Genomic DNA, 12877 nt, shown 5'->3' with positions numbered 1-12877 from the left:
ACAAAACACTTTGAAAAACAGTTTCTTCCCAGTAGTGTGATAAGGCTCATGAGCTTACATGAGTTCTTATATAAGCATTCTTGATTTTTTTATAGAATATTTATGTATAAAGGTGCTATTTTTGACCCTAAAAGTGAAGAATGAAATTCACCTCTTTTTTGTGAAGCTTTGATTTTTGTTGCACAAGTACTCAGTTCTGTGTTAAACTTGAGATAGGCACACACATATCATTTTTAACTGAAATGAGATTGCTATTCTTGCTCTTAATGCTTGTTTAAACAAGAAAAACTTGATTACACGTGTTAAGGTTTTAAAACCTGCAACAGCGTTCACTACTTTCCCACAACTTGCAGGATAGTCTTCTTCCCTGAAATCCAGAACTTATCCAGGGGCAGATGAGTAAACCTTTTTCCTTTGTTAAAGACATGTTCTGAGGCTGAGCAGAAGATTCAGAGAGAGAAGATCAAAAATATTCAGTTCCAATTTTTGGTTCTTCCGGTGGGTTTTCAACAATACTTAAAACTTTGTCCATATGCTCTCTCATTCTCAAGTCCAAACAACAGTGAAACATTTGAAAGGTATTATTTTGGAACACGATTTTCCCAAATCATGAGTTCCCTTTTAAGGCCACGAATCAGGTCATGTGAAGTCAAAACATTTTCTCCAGGCTTTGCAGAGACTTGTTTGGGTCCGTTCTTTTTAAGTTTTCATTTAAATTCCAGTTAGTTAACACACAGTGTAATATTAGAAACCAATCTCCCTGGCAGCCATTTTCATCATATAAACCAACTAAACAAGTAGGGAGGCTAGTTTCTGAAGCCATTCTTTATCTTCAAAGCAAACAGCAAAATCTAGACAATTAGCTTCTTTTTTTTTTTTTTTTTTAAGATTTTATTTATTTGAGAGAGAGTGAGAGAGAGAGAGATAATGAGCAGGAAGAGTGGTAAAGGAGAGAGAGAAGCAGATTCCCCACTGACCAGGGAGCCTGGGGGCTTGATCCTAGGACCCTGATATCATGACCTGAGCTGAAGGCAAACACTTAACTGACCGAGCTGCCCCTAGAGTACCAGCTTCTTGAAATTGCTTCTGAAATTTATCTTCTAACTCAAACAACTTTTTTTGTTTTTTTTTTTAATTTATTTATGATAGTCGCACAGAGAGAGAGAGAGAGAAAGAGGCAGAGACACAGGCAGAGGGAGAAGCAGGCTCCATGCCGGGAGCCTGACGTGGGATTTGATCCCGGGTCTCCAGGATCGCGCCCTGGGCCAAAGGCAGGCGCCAAACTGCTGCGCCACCCAGGGATCCCAAACAACTTGTTAAGAACTCTTCATCAGTTGAGCCATCAGATTTCTGTGTGTAGCAGGAAATTTATGTGTCCTTAGTCTAAATTTTCACACTGATCTGGTCTTGAGCAAACTGGTCTTTGTTCAGTAGAGCTAACATTTAACATTTAGCATCATCCGGAAGATTCTTCATTTTCACACCAAAAAATATGCGACACCAGAATCCCTCTGTGAAGAAAGAAATGTAGCTGTGACAAAACTGAAACTTTCATATTTTTTACAAGAGAGGTGAAGACTTTCACGGACATAACATCTGTACAAATGTCAGCACAGACTTTCAGTTTAACATGTAGATATATGACAAAGCATTAAATATACCCTGGGCTTTGCTTGTTTGGGGCAGCTCTTGCAGCAATCATAATTTCCCGAATTTCACCAACCTATACAACTTTTACAAAATTTTATTTTGCGAATTTTCCTTCCTGTGGCAATAATTTCTGCTCTGCAATAACTTGATCCCTGAGCCCTTCATTGGTTTGATTTTTCCTTCCAGCTTTACTGAAGCATGACTGACAAATAAAAATTGTATATATTTATGGTACACAAGGTGATATTTTCATATATGTATACATTGTGAAATAATTACCATAATCAAACCAATTAGCAAATTTGTCACCTCACATTATTAACTTATATTTTGTGGTAAGAACTTTTGAGATCTATTCTCTTAGCAAATTTCAAGCATATAATACATTATTATTAACTAGAGTCACCATGATGTACATTAGGTCTTAGAACCTATTCATCTTATAACTGAAAGTTTGAATACTTTGAGTAAAACCTCACCCATTCTTCCACTTCCCAGCCTCTAGTAACCACTGTTTCAGTCTGTGTTACTACTCTAAGTTTGACTATTTTTTTAGATTCCACATGTAAGTGAGCTCATGGGATATTTATCTTTCTGTTTCTGGCCTATTTCATTTAGCATGATGTCCTCCAGATTCATCCATGTTGTTGCAAACAGCACAATACTCTCCTTTTTTGAAAGGTGAATAATATTCCATTTAGATATGTATGATTATATGTATATGTATCGATCACATTTTTTTTTATCCATCCATCTGTTGACAGACACTTGGGTTGTTTCCATTTTTGGCTATTGTGAATAGTGTTGCAATGAACATGGATGTGGATTCAGCTCCTTGAGGTACTAATTTTATTTCCTTTGGATAAGTACCCAAAAATGGGATTGCTGGATCATATAGTATTTTTATTTTTAATTTTTGAGTAACCTCCATAATGACTATTCCAATTTACATTCTTACCAACAGTGCATAAGCCTCATCAATACCTGTTATCTTTTGACTTTTTGATACTAGCCCTCCTAAGAGGAGGGAAGTGATAAAAATGATTGCAGTTTAGCTTTATATTTTCATGGAGGTTAGTGACATTGAATACCTATTTATATACCTCTTGGCCATTTGTATGATTTTTTCTTTAACTAAAGATTTATTTGTTTGTCCGGAGGTCTTAACAGCCGTTTAAAATATTCACCATCTTTACATGCCTAATGGTTATACTACATAGGCAAGAGCCTTTTCAATTTTTTAGAACTTATTAAGGATAATTTTTAAAAATATTTTATTTATTTATTCATGAGAGACACACAGAGAGAGAGGCAGAGACACAGGCAGAGGGAGAAGCAGGCTCCATGCAGGGAGCCCAATGTGGGACTAGATCCCTGGTCTCCAGGATCACGCCCTGGGCTGAAGGCGGTGCTAAACCGCTGAGCCACCGGGGCTGCCCAAGGATAATTTACATAAATAAAATCCTGCGATTTTTTTTAATGTAAAATTCTATTTTAACAAAAGTTTACAGCTATGTATTGACAGCTGCAGCTAATCATGACATATAGAATATTTATATTACCCCTAAAAGTATTCTCATGCTTTGTAGTAAATCTTTGTTCTTCATTCAGTACCTGGCAATTACTGATCTGTTTTCTGTTATTCTAGATTTGTCTTTGCAATATTTCACATAAATGAAACTATACAGCATATAATATTTTATGTCTAGCTTCTTTTTTTAAAGATTTTATTATTATTATTATTTTTGATAGAGACCACAAGCAGGTAGAAAGGCAGAAAGAGAGGGAGAAGCAGGAGCCCCAGTGAGCAGGGAGCCTGACGTGGAACTTGATCCCAGGACTCTGGAATCATAACCTAAGCTGAAGGCAAATGCTTAACTGAGCCACCCAGGCGCCCTTCCGTCTGGCTTCTTTGACTTAGCATAATGCTTTTGATATTCATCCATTGTTGTTGTGTATATAGTTGCACATTCTTTTTTTTTTTTTTTTTCAAATTTTATTTATTTATTTAGAGAGTACTTGAGGCAGGATGGTGGGGGCATGAGGGAGAGGGAGAGAAAGGGAGCCAGACATGGGGCTTGTTCTCAGGATCTTGAGATCATGACCTGAGCCAAAATCAAGAGTTGGTGGCTGAGCCACCCAGGCACTGTTGTGCATTCCTTTTTATTGTGGAGTGATATTTCATTTTATGGCTATACTACATTTTTCTTATCCATTTACTAGCTGATTGACATTTGGGTTGCTTCCAGTTTTTATCCTTTATATTCTCATACACATTTTGTGGGCACATGTATTTTTTCCCTCCAGGTAAGTACTCAGATATCAATTTCTGTGTTTTACTGGAATTGCATGTGTATAGTTTCAGGAGCCTTCAAACTGTTTTTCCTAAGTGTCTTTAACACTTTGCATTTTCGACGACACTGTATAAGTAGGTTTAGTTGCTCCACATCCTTGACAGTGCTTGGTGTTGTCACTGTTTGATTTTTGACATTTCAGTGAATATATTGCAATATGTCACTGTGGTTTTACTTTGAATTTCCCTAAAGAGGATGTTGATTATTTTCTCATATGCTTATTTACTATCCCTATATGTCTTTGGTGAAGTATCCATGCAAATCCTTTGCCTATTAAAAAAATTAGATTGTTTGTCTTTTTACTATTGAGTTGTAAATGTTTTTTTGTTTTGTTTTGTTTTGTTTTGTTTTTTTTGATACTGTACATGTTCAGATACATGCATTACAATACTTTTTTTTTTTTCTAATCTGGGCTGTCTCTTCATTTCTGTAACATTAACATTATTTTTTGAAGGGCATAAGTTTTAATTTACGTGAAGAATAATTTATCAGCTTTTTCTTTCGTGACTTATTTTGTGCATGTGCACATGGTTTATTTAAGACATTTCTGCCCAGGGGCTCCTGGGTAGCTCAGTTGTTTAAGCGACCAACTCTTGATTTCAACTCAGGTAATGATCCTTCCTCTTGAGTGGTGGGGAGATTGAGTCCCCACATCAGGCTCCACACTGGATGTGCAACCTGCTTAAGATTCTCTCTCTCCCTCTCCCTTTGCCCCTCCCCCATCCACTCGTATGCTCTCTCTCTAAAAAAGAAATGAAGAAAAAGAAAGAAAGAAAGAAAGAAAGAAAGAAGAAAGAAAGAAGAAGAAAGAAAGAAAGAAAGAAAGAAAGAAAGAAAGAAAGAAAGAAAGAAAGAAAGAAGAAAGAAAGAAAGGAATTTATGCCAAGACTGGTGATCTTAACTACTCCAGGTTCACAAAGATTTTTTCCCTGTGTTTTCTTTTAGAAGGTCTACAGTCCTAGCTCTTACATATAGTTGGGCAAATCTAATTCATATTAATATTTGTATGTGGTACAAGGTAAGAGTTGAGATTCATTTGATTGTGTATGTATATGCAATTATTCTTAATGATTTGCTATAAAGATTATCATTTTACTCACTGAATTTTTCTTGGTACTTTTGTTGAAAATCAATTCATTATACATATGTGGTTTTATAATTTGTTTAATGATTTATATCTACATGTCAGGATCTCATTGTGTTATTTATTATAGTGTTATAAAAAGTACTGATGTTAGCTAATATCAGTCTCCCAATTTTGTTGGACAATTTCTGTACAAAAGCCTTTGGGAATTTTTATTGGAATTCTGTTAAATATATACACTCATTTAGGGCGAATTTATTTCTTTATACGATTGAATCTTCTAATCCATGAATATAACATATCTCTATATTTATTCAGGACTTTAATTTCTCTCAGCAATGGTTTATAGTCTAGAATGTACAAGTCTTACACATATTTTGTTTAACTTATCTCTATTTTATATTGTTTGATGCTGTTGCAAATGGTATTGCCTTTCAAATTTCAAGCTCCAAATGCTGATTGTTAATATACAGAAATACAATTGACATCAACCCCTCTATCCATTGGCTTTAGTAAACTTATTTATTAATTCTAGTAGCTTTCTTATAGATTTTATAGCATTTTATACATGGATGATCATGTCATCTGTGAATAAAGATGAGATGAAAATCAAGAAAAGGAAGATGTAAACATAAAACATTGCACAAAAGCCAAAATTTCAATAAAACCAATAAAGGACACCAAAATAATTTGACGAATCTTGAAGTTATCTCACAAAATTACAAAGAATAAGGATATGAACATTTTTATAGAGATGATTAGGAGATCTAAATTCCATATAAGAAGTATTCAAGAAGCAAACCAAAAACAGATGAAATAGAAAAAGACAGTTTACAATGTTCCACTTTAGGTATATCTACTTAATTTCTTTTTTTTTTTTTTTAAGATTTTATTCATTTATTCATGAGAGGCACAGAGAGGGAGGCAGAGACATAGGCAGAGGGAGAAGCAAGCTCCGTGTGGGGAGCCTGATGCAGGACTTGATCCCAGGACCCCGGCATCACGACCTGAGCCCAAGGCAGATGCTCAACTGCTGAGCCACCCAGGTGCCCCTCTACTTAATTTCTTAAGTTGTGTAAATGGTCTTTTGCTGTTGTGTCACTATAGCTTTGGAATTAGATTCACTGGGTTCAAATTATTGCTCAATTTGTTACTAGTTTTGCGACTTTAGAAACATTATTTTCTCATCTGGGTCACTCAGTTATAAAGTGGAAGTAATAATCATACCTATTATAGAGTCTGGCCTTGATGTTTACATAAAGTGCTTAGTACTGTGCCTAGCACAAAACAAGCATTCAATAAATATTATCTAGTACTACTAAATTTCTTTTCTTGGTCTCTGTATATCAATAAATAACTTTCACTCAAATGGCTTAAATAATAAGAGAATATTGATTGGATCTTGAAGAGAGCAGGGAATGAGTTTATCCCAGGTTAAAACTACATGTTCACACTTAGTCTCTCTCGTTCCTCTCAAATTAGTTCCTTTGGTGGTGACTCCATTCTTAGGCAAGAGCTCCCCTTGTGGTAGTAAAATGGCTACCAGCAGCTTCTAGAATTTCATTTTTCATTCACATGGAAATAAAAGAGGGAAAGATTTTTCTAACCCAAATATTGCACAGAAATAATAGCTTCATTATGAGTTGACCAACTTAGGTCACAGGTCCATTCCTGAACCAACCACTTTGGCTGAAACACTACCCCTAGATATGAGGGTTGGGTCGTTTCCTTTCACAGCATTGTGGTTGCATGAGGGCAGGACTGGTAACTGTTACTAAGAAAAGGGGAAGTGGATGCCAGGCAACAAAACAGGCCAATACCCATGACAAGTACTATCTTATTCATGTTGTCTCTTCTAAACAGAGCTCACATTTTTATTATATCATGTGGAGAGCTACTCTTTATCTACCTTACTGAGTAATTCTTCTATTTCCTTTGGGTAAAATATGCCCCTTATCTGCCTTTCACATATGTGTGTGTTCTCTTTCTCTCTCTCTTTTTTATGTATAGGCCCAGGCTGGTTTCTACTTAATTATTACTCATCTTCAAATGGAAGCCAGTGACCAGCTATAAATACATACATACATACATACATATATGCTGTGTTTAGGAGTGGCTGAGGAGAACAATAGTCTTTTAAGTCACAAGCTCTGTTGCAGTTTGGCTCTAAGTGTTTTCCCTCCCTCTTTCACCTCCAGAGGTCATCCTTGGCTAGACAGTATATTGTGAATCTTTTCCCTTCCCTCCTCTCCTCTCCTGTCCTCTCCTCTCATCTTCCCTCCCCTCCCCTCCTCTACTTTTTTTTCCTCTTCCCTCCCCTCCCTTCCCTTTGCCTTCCTTTCCTTTCTCTTCTCTCTCACACATGCATCCACCCACATCTACCTTTCCCCCACCCTCAAGGCAGATACATGCTGGATCAGCATGCCTTCTGAGGTGTCATCCTGGTCTCTGTAAGGATATCCCTCCTTTCTTGTCTACTCTTTATAACCACAGAGCTCAATACACTAATCAAGGAATTTTTATGGTGGTGACATGAACTTTCGGGGACGTTAGTTATCGTGGTCTAGATCCTAGGAGGCAGAGGTTGGCTCACCAGGCTCTCTTCTCTCATCTTAGTCTAGACTTCAGGTATTTGGCAGATACGTCTCCTACTTTGTGGCCTGTGGTTGTGTCCTTTTCCATGTTCCATTGAAGATAGACTATTTTTGCTCTTTTTGTTTGTCTGCTTTTGGCTGAATTTTAGGCAGTGGAGAAGAGTAAAAATTTTGCTACACCCTTTTCTTTAACCCCTAATCTTTTTTTTGGAATGATTTCAGTCTATCCGATATTTTCACTTGGATGTCCCCTGGATACATCAAAATCAACACATTAAAAAAGTGAAAACATATTCCTTCTTTCCTTGTACTACATTTTTTTTTCTTTTTCTTTTTCTTTTTTTTTTTTTGGTGCCGAAACCTGGGACCAAACATTTCTTTTCTTTCTTTAGTTTTTCCTACCTCAAGAAGAGGTACCATTATGTCTAGTTGTCTTGACTTTAGAACTCTGGAGATTTACTAGATATCTCTTTCTCTTTCACCCAAAACATCTAATGGCTGCCAAATCTTTTGGATTTCTTCTCTTGTATACCTCTCAAATATATTTCCCTTTCTCAGTGCTTGCTGCCACTCCCTGCATTCTAGACACCATTGATTCTTATCTATTCTACCTCAACAACCTTTGATCTCTTTGTCTCCATTCTTATCTTCTTCTTAAATAGGAATATTGAAGCCAGTGGGGGTTGAAGTGGCTTTACCAATAGCCCTGTAAGATGATTTTCAACCAATTCCAGTGCCTCCCTCTAAGCATGTACATAAAGTCAAGAGATAGGACTTCAACTACTCTTTTCTGAGATTCCCCCACTCTATAATTACTTCTCTCTTTCAAAGCTAACCTTGTTGGAACCATTTTCTGCTGCATTATGATGCTAGAGAAAAAAGGTGGGAAATGAGGGAGATGTACAGTATAAGTTTGTCTCTTCCAAATTTGATCTTCAGTAACTCTAAGATAAATCATCTACTAATCTCTAGTACTCACTTCATCTTTATAATGTGATAAAGGCTATACTATTATTCCTGAGTAGAATGATCTATTCAACAATGTTTTAAAAAATAAAGAGCAGACAGTTCCAATTTTTTAAATGAATTTGTCTGTGTTTTAACAATGATGTCTGTGTTTTAACAATGATGGAGTTCTGGTCCAACTTTCAACAAATTCAGCCAGCACAGCAAAAGGGTTGCACAAACAGGGACAAATAGTTTCAGTCTATCCTTCAGCAGCTCAGTGAAAATTATTAGTAGAGGACACCTAGTGGTGTTTTGTAGAAGTTCATTTATGCTAAGAAATAGTACACTTAAATATTAATAGCAATCAGTCTACCAGGATCTAATAGTTAAATATAATACAGACATGACAAGGCAACAAAGTATAAACCAAACCTTGTACATTAAGTGTAACTGTATTGGTCAGCATAGGCTAACTGCTATAACAAATGACTTCCAAAGTCTTAGTGGCATAACATAATAGAAATTTATTTTGTGCTCTTGAAATAGACACTCATTTAGTGACCTTCTATATGAAGACACAAAAAGGCATTTGATCACATACAAAGACATACTTTCTGCTCGGATAGGAAGATTAAACAACATAAAGATGCCACTTCTGAAAACAAAATAAAAGAAATAAATCAAAACATGACTTAGTGTATTGAAATCTGCATGGTTGTATACAAATTTCAAGACTCATCAAACTGTATGTTTAAGATCTATGCATTTCACTTTACATAAACTATACCTCAATGTTGAAAAGAATTTACAAAAAGAATACCCCGTAGAAAGTTGACAAAAATGAGGAGAGGGGGAAGTCTTATATTAAAATTCATAGAATCTCAATAATTTAAAAAAAAGTAGTTCTACAGTTAAAAAAACAAATGATTTTTATAAAGAGAGTGGTATGCACATATGAGTGGATAAATTACTGAAATGGAATAGAAAACCTAGAAATATACCCACATGCATACAGGGGTTTAATAGAAGATAAAGTGACCAACAGAAATCCAATCACTATTCAGTGAATATTTTGGGATAACTATAAATACCTGTATTCTTTGGAGGGAGGAAAGAAGGAGTGAAGGAAGAAAAGAAGCAGGGAGTGGGAAAGTTAATTCATGCTTGAGAAAAATACCCTTGGACATTGCATTAGTTAGGGTTCAAAGAGAAACAGAATCAATAGGAGGTATATATGGATATGTGTGTTTATTTATGTACGTATTTATGTATTTGTTTATTCACCTATTTATTATAAAGAATAGCTCTCATGAGTATGGTGGCTAACAAGTCTTAAGATCTGCATCATGAATCAGAAAAGGTGGAGACCTAAGAGAGCTCATGGAGTAGCCCTAGTCCTTGTTCAAAGGCCCTAGAAGCAGGAAAGTCCTGGAGTAGTTCCAGTCTAAAGATCAATAAGCTGGAGACCCAGGAGAACTGATGTTCCAATTCAAGTCAGAGGGAGAAAAAAGTCGATATTTCAGTTCAAAGACAGCTGGCAGGAGCAATTCTCTTACTCAGGGAAGGGTCAGCTCTTTTGTTTTATTCAGGCCTTCGACTGATTGAGCAAGGCCCACTCACATTAGGAGGAGAAATCTGCTTTACTCAGTTGACCAATTTAAATGTGTGTGTGTGTGTGTGTGTGTGTTTTAAGATTTTATTGATTTATTCATGAGAGACTCATAGAGAGAGGCAGAGACATGGCAGAGGGAGAAGCAGACTCCTCCCAGAGAGCCTGATGCAGGACTTGATCCTAGGATCCTGGGATCACGACTTGAGCTCAAGGCAGATGCTCAGCCACTGAGCCACCCAGATGCCCTGACCAATTTAAATGTTAATCTCATCCAAAAATACTCTCATAGACACATCCAGAATAATGTTTGACCAAGTATCTGGGCACCCCATGACCTAATTAGGTTGACATATAAAATCACAGTCATCATGGAAGAGTTACTTACATTCTCTGACTGTTTATTCTCTTTCCTGAAATCTTAATGTCACAAAGGATCATCATATCTTGTTGAAATGGACAAAGGAAGAGATACTTATTGAAGCTTATTGAAGAATTCTTCATCTGTATTTCCGGTCTGCACAGCATCTCTCCTTAGCAGTCTTCTACTTCTTGCTAAATATGGGTATGCCTCAAATATACAACAAAATATTTGTTTAATCAACATGGAGAAACTTGTGATTTTTTAATATGGTGGAAGGGCATCAGATGATGTCATCTCTGATTATCCACTAAATTAAAATGGTCACTTGCCATTGATACTTATATTTAAGAGCGGCTATCACTGTGTCTCAAGCCATTAGAATGCCCCTGACAAATAGGGACACACACTCCTCCTCACTCTCCTCTCTCTCTTCTTTTTAAATTAAGTAGCTCCACACCCAGCATGGAGCCCAATGTGGGGCTTGAACTCGTGACTCTGAGATTAAGACCTGAGCCCAGGTCAAGAGTCAGATGCTTAACCAATTGAGCCACTCAGGCACCCCTCTCCTCTTTTTTTCCTTACTAGGTTTTAATTTCATGTGCTTTGTGTAATCATTGGATTACACATAACGCTACTCTGATATTTAACTTGCATGTATTTCACGAGTGCAACTTAAATCATTCAAAGGTATCTGAAAGAGTGAAATGGCGAAAATATTGTTGAGTATAACATAGCACTCCTGTTTGAATTCTGCGTGCCAGAATCATCTAAGTTATCTCACAATGTGGAAGGATCCTAATGCGGCAAAATCTGGAGAAACCTTTCTAAGTGTCGCAATCAGTGTCACTTTTAATCACGAGGGCACCTTTCTGCAGAGCATTTCAGTCTCGAGGAAATGAAGGACTAAACGGCCAACAGAGCTCACCTTTGCATGGTCTAGCTGATTGGCGTCAGTAGCTTACATGGTTTTCTGATTTTGCAACTGTTTTTTCCTTTGGAGCATTTCAAAACTGTATCCTTTGGTGTCTCAATTAAATCAAGCTAAGATAAATTCTTTCTGGCTTTGGAGGAAAAAATCAGTAACCAACCTTTAACGCTCTGTTGCACTGCATTCTCTGTAAATCACAAAATGATCAAGAATGAACCTTTCAAATGACAAAAGGTCTTGCAAAGTTAAGTTTCAATCACCATGACTGGGATATGTGTCTATTATCCCAGAAGCATTCTTTCCTTTTTCTCTTCCCTCAGTGCAATAATGTGTAATCATAGGAGTAAGTGGAAGAAATCACCACTGGCTTTCGCCATTTGCAACTGTTTTCTCTGCTTCCTCCCCCACATCCCCTCCTCATGGAAGATTGAAGAAAAAATAATCTGAGTCCTCATAAGAAGAGCAAAATTGAATTCCTTTTTGGGCTTACTAAGGTAGCCGCTGTTGAAAGATAATGTGGTTCCTCTGTTTTTCTGATAGGCCCTCAGGTGGAAGAGAACAAATTTGAATCCTACTAATAGATCTTGATGTTTCCAGGGAAGATGAGATTAAGCAGTTATTAGGCAATAAAGGGAAACATTTCCTGTCTCAGTATAGGTTTACATTGTTCTGTCACTGGAAACTCTTATCTCTGCTAGATAAGAGTGCACATGTTTGATTTAATAGGTTCAGTAAAGAACCGGGACTGTGTGCACGTCACACTTCTCTGTATTGTATACTGTTATAATGGAAGCCTTCAAAATCGAAGAGTACTCAGCACATGGTAGGTGCTTCAACATTTTTCATATTAGGTGAATGAACACCTGATTTTGTAGACTGGTTCCTACCTGATACAAATTTACAAATTACAGTAATTCTGTGTATATGCATTCGGGCTTAAATGCACCCATGTAGATGTTTCAGTAAGTGAAACAAAGTCAACTTCCTGCTGTGAATTTTGTCCTCCTGGCTTTTTTTTTTTTTCCCCCTTTTCTGGAGCTTTAGTTTACTTTTAGCAAAGTGAACTGGAGTCTTTCCCTGTACTTCTTCCCTCCACCGTGAGGTGCAGGAATCCATAGATGGGAGACAGAGGCTACGATCGAATAGAATTTCCCATCTGCTCATGTTGAGGTTGACATAAGGATGCTGCTGTTATACTGTAGTTACAGATGCTTTAAAAGCCTCTGTCTTAGGAGTGGCCAAAGAGATGGGTTGCAGAAATAAGGTTTTTTGTTTTGTTTAGTTTTGTTTTGTGGGCAAAGCTATTATATCATTGACTTTGTTTAGAATTACTAGCATATGGTGAT

At 36.7% G+C, this 12877-nt stretch overlaps 1 long non-coding RNA gene across 2 annotated transcripts in view; it reads right to left on the bottom strand.

The window, feature by feature from the left end:
* Positions 1-471: 471 nt before the first annotated feature.
* The window catches only part of LOC121480301, a 31797-nt gene continuing 19391 nt past the window's right edge, over positions 472-12877 (bottom strand). The window contains exons 3-4 of one of the 2 annotated variants that reach the window (XR_005984928.1): positions 10628-10810; positions 472-1511 (exon numbers count right to left, since the gene is read on the bottom strand). This is a non-coding gene — a long non-coding RNA (uncharacterized LOC121480301). The remainder of the gene's footprint in view (positions 1512-10627; positions 10811-12877) is intronic. The other variant, XR_005984929.1, reaches the window with a different exon arrangement.

Source organism: Vulpes lagopus, chromosome 21 (genome assembly GCF_018345385.1).
Source record: "Vulpes lagopus strain Blue_001 chromosome 21, ASM1834538v1, whole genome shotgun sequence".
NCBI classification, from domain to species: Eukaryota; Metazoa; Chordata; class Mammalia; order Carnivora; family Canidae; genus Vulpes; species Vulpes lagopus.
The sequence above is the reverse complement of the archived record's forward strand: the minus strand, read 5'-3'. Positions and strand labels throughout refer to the sequence as shown.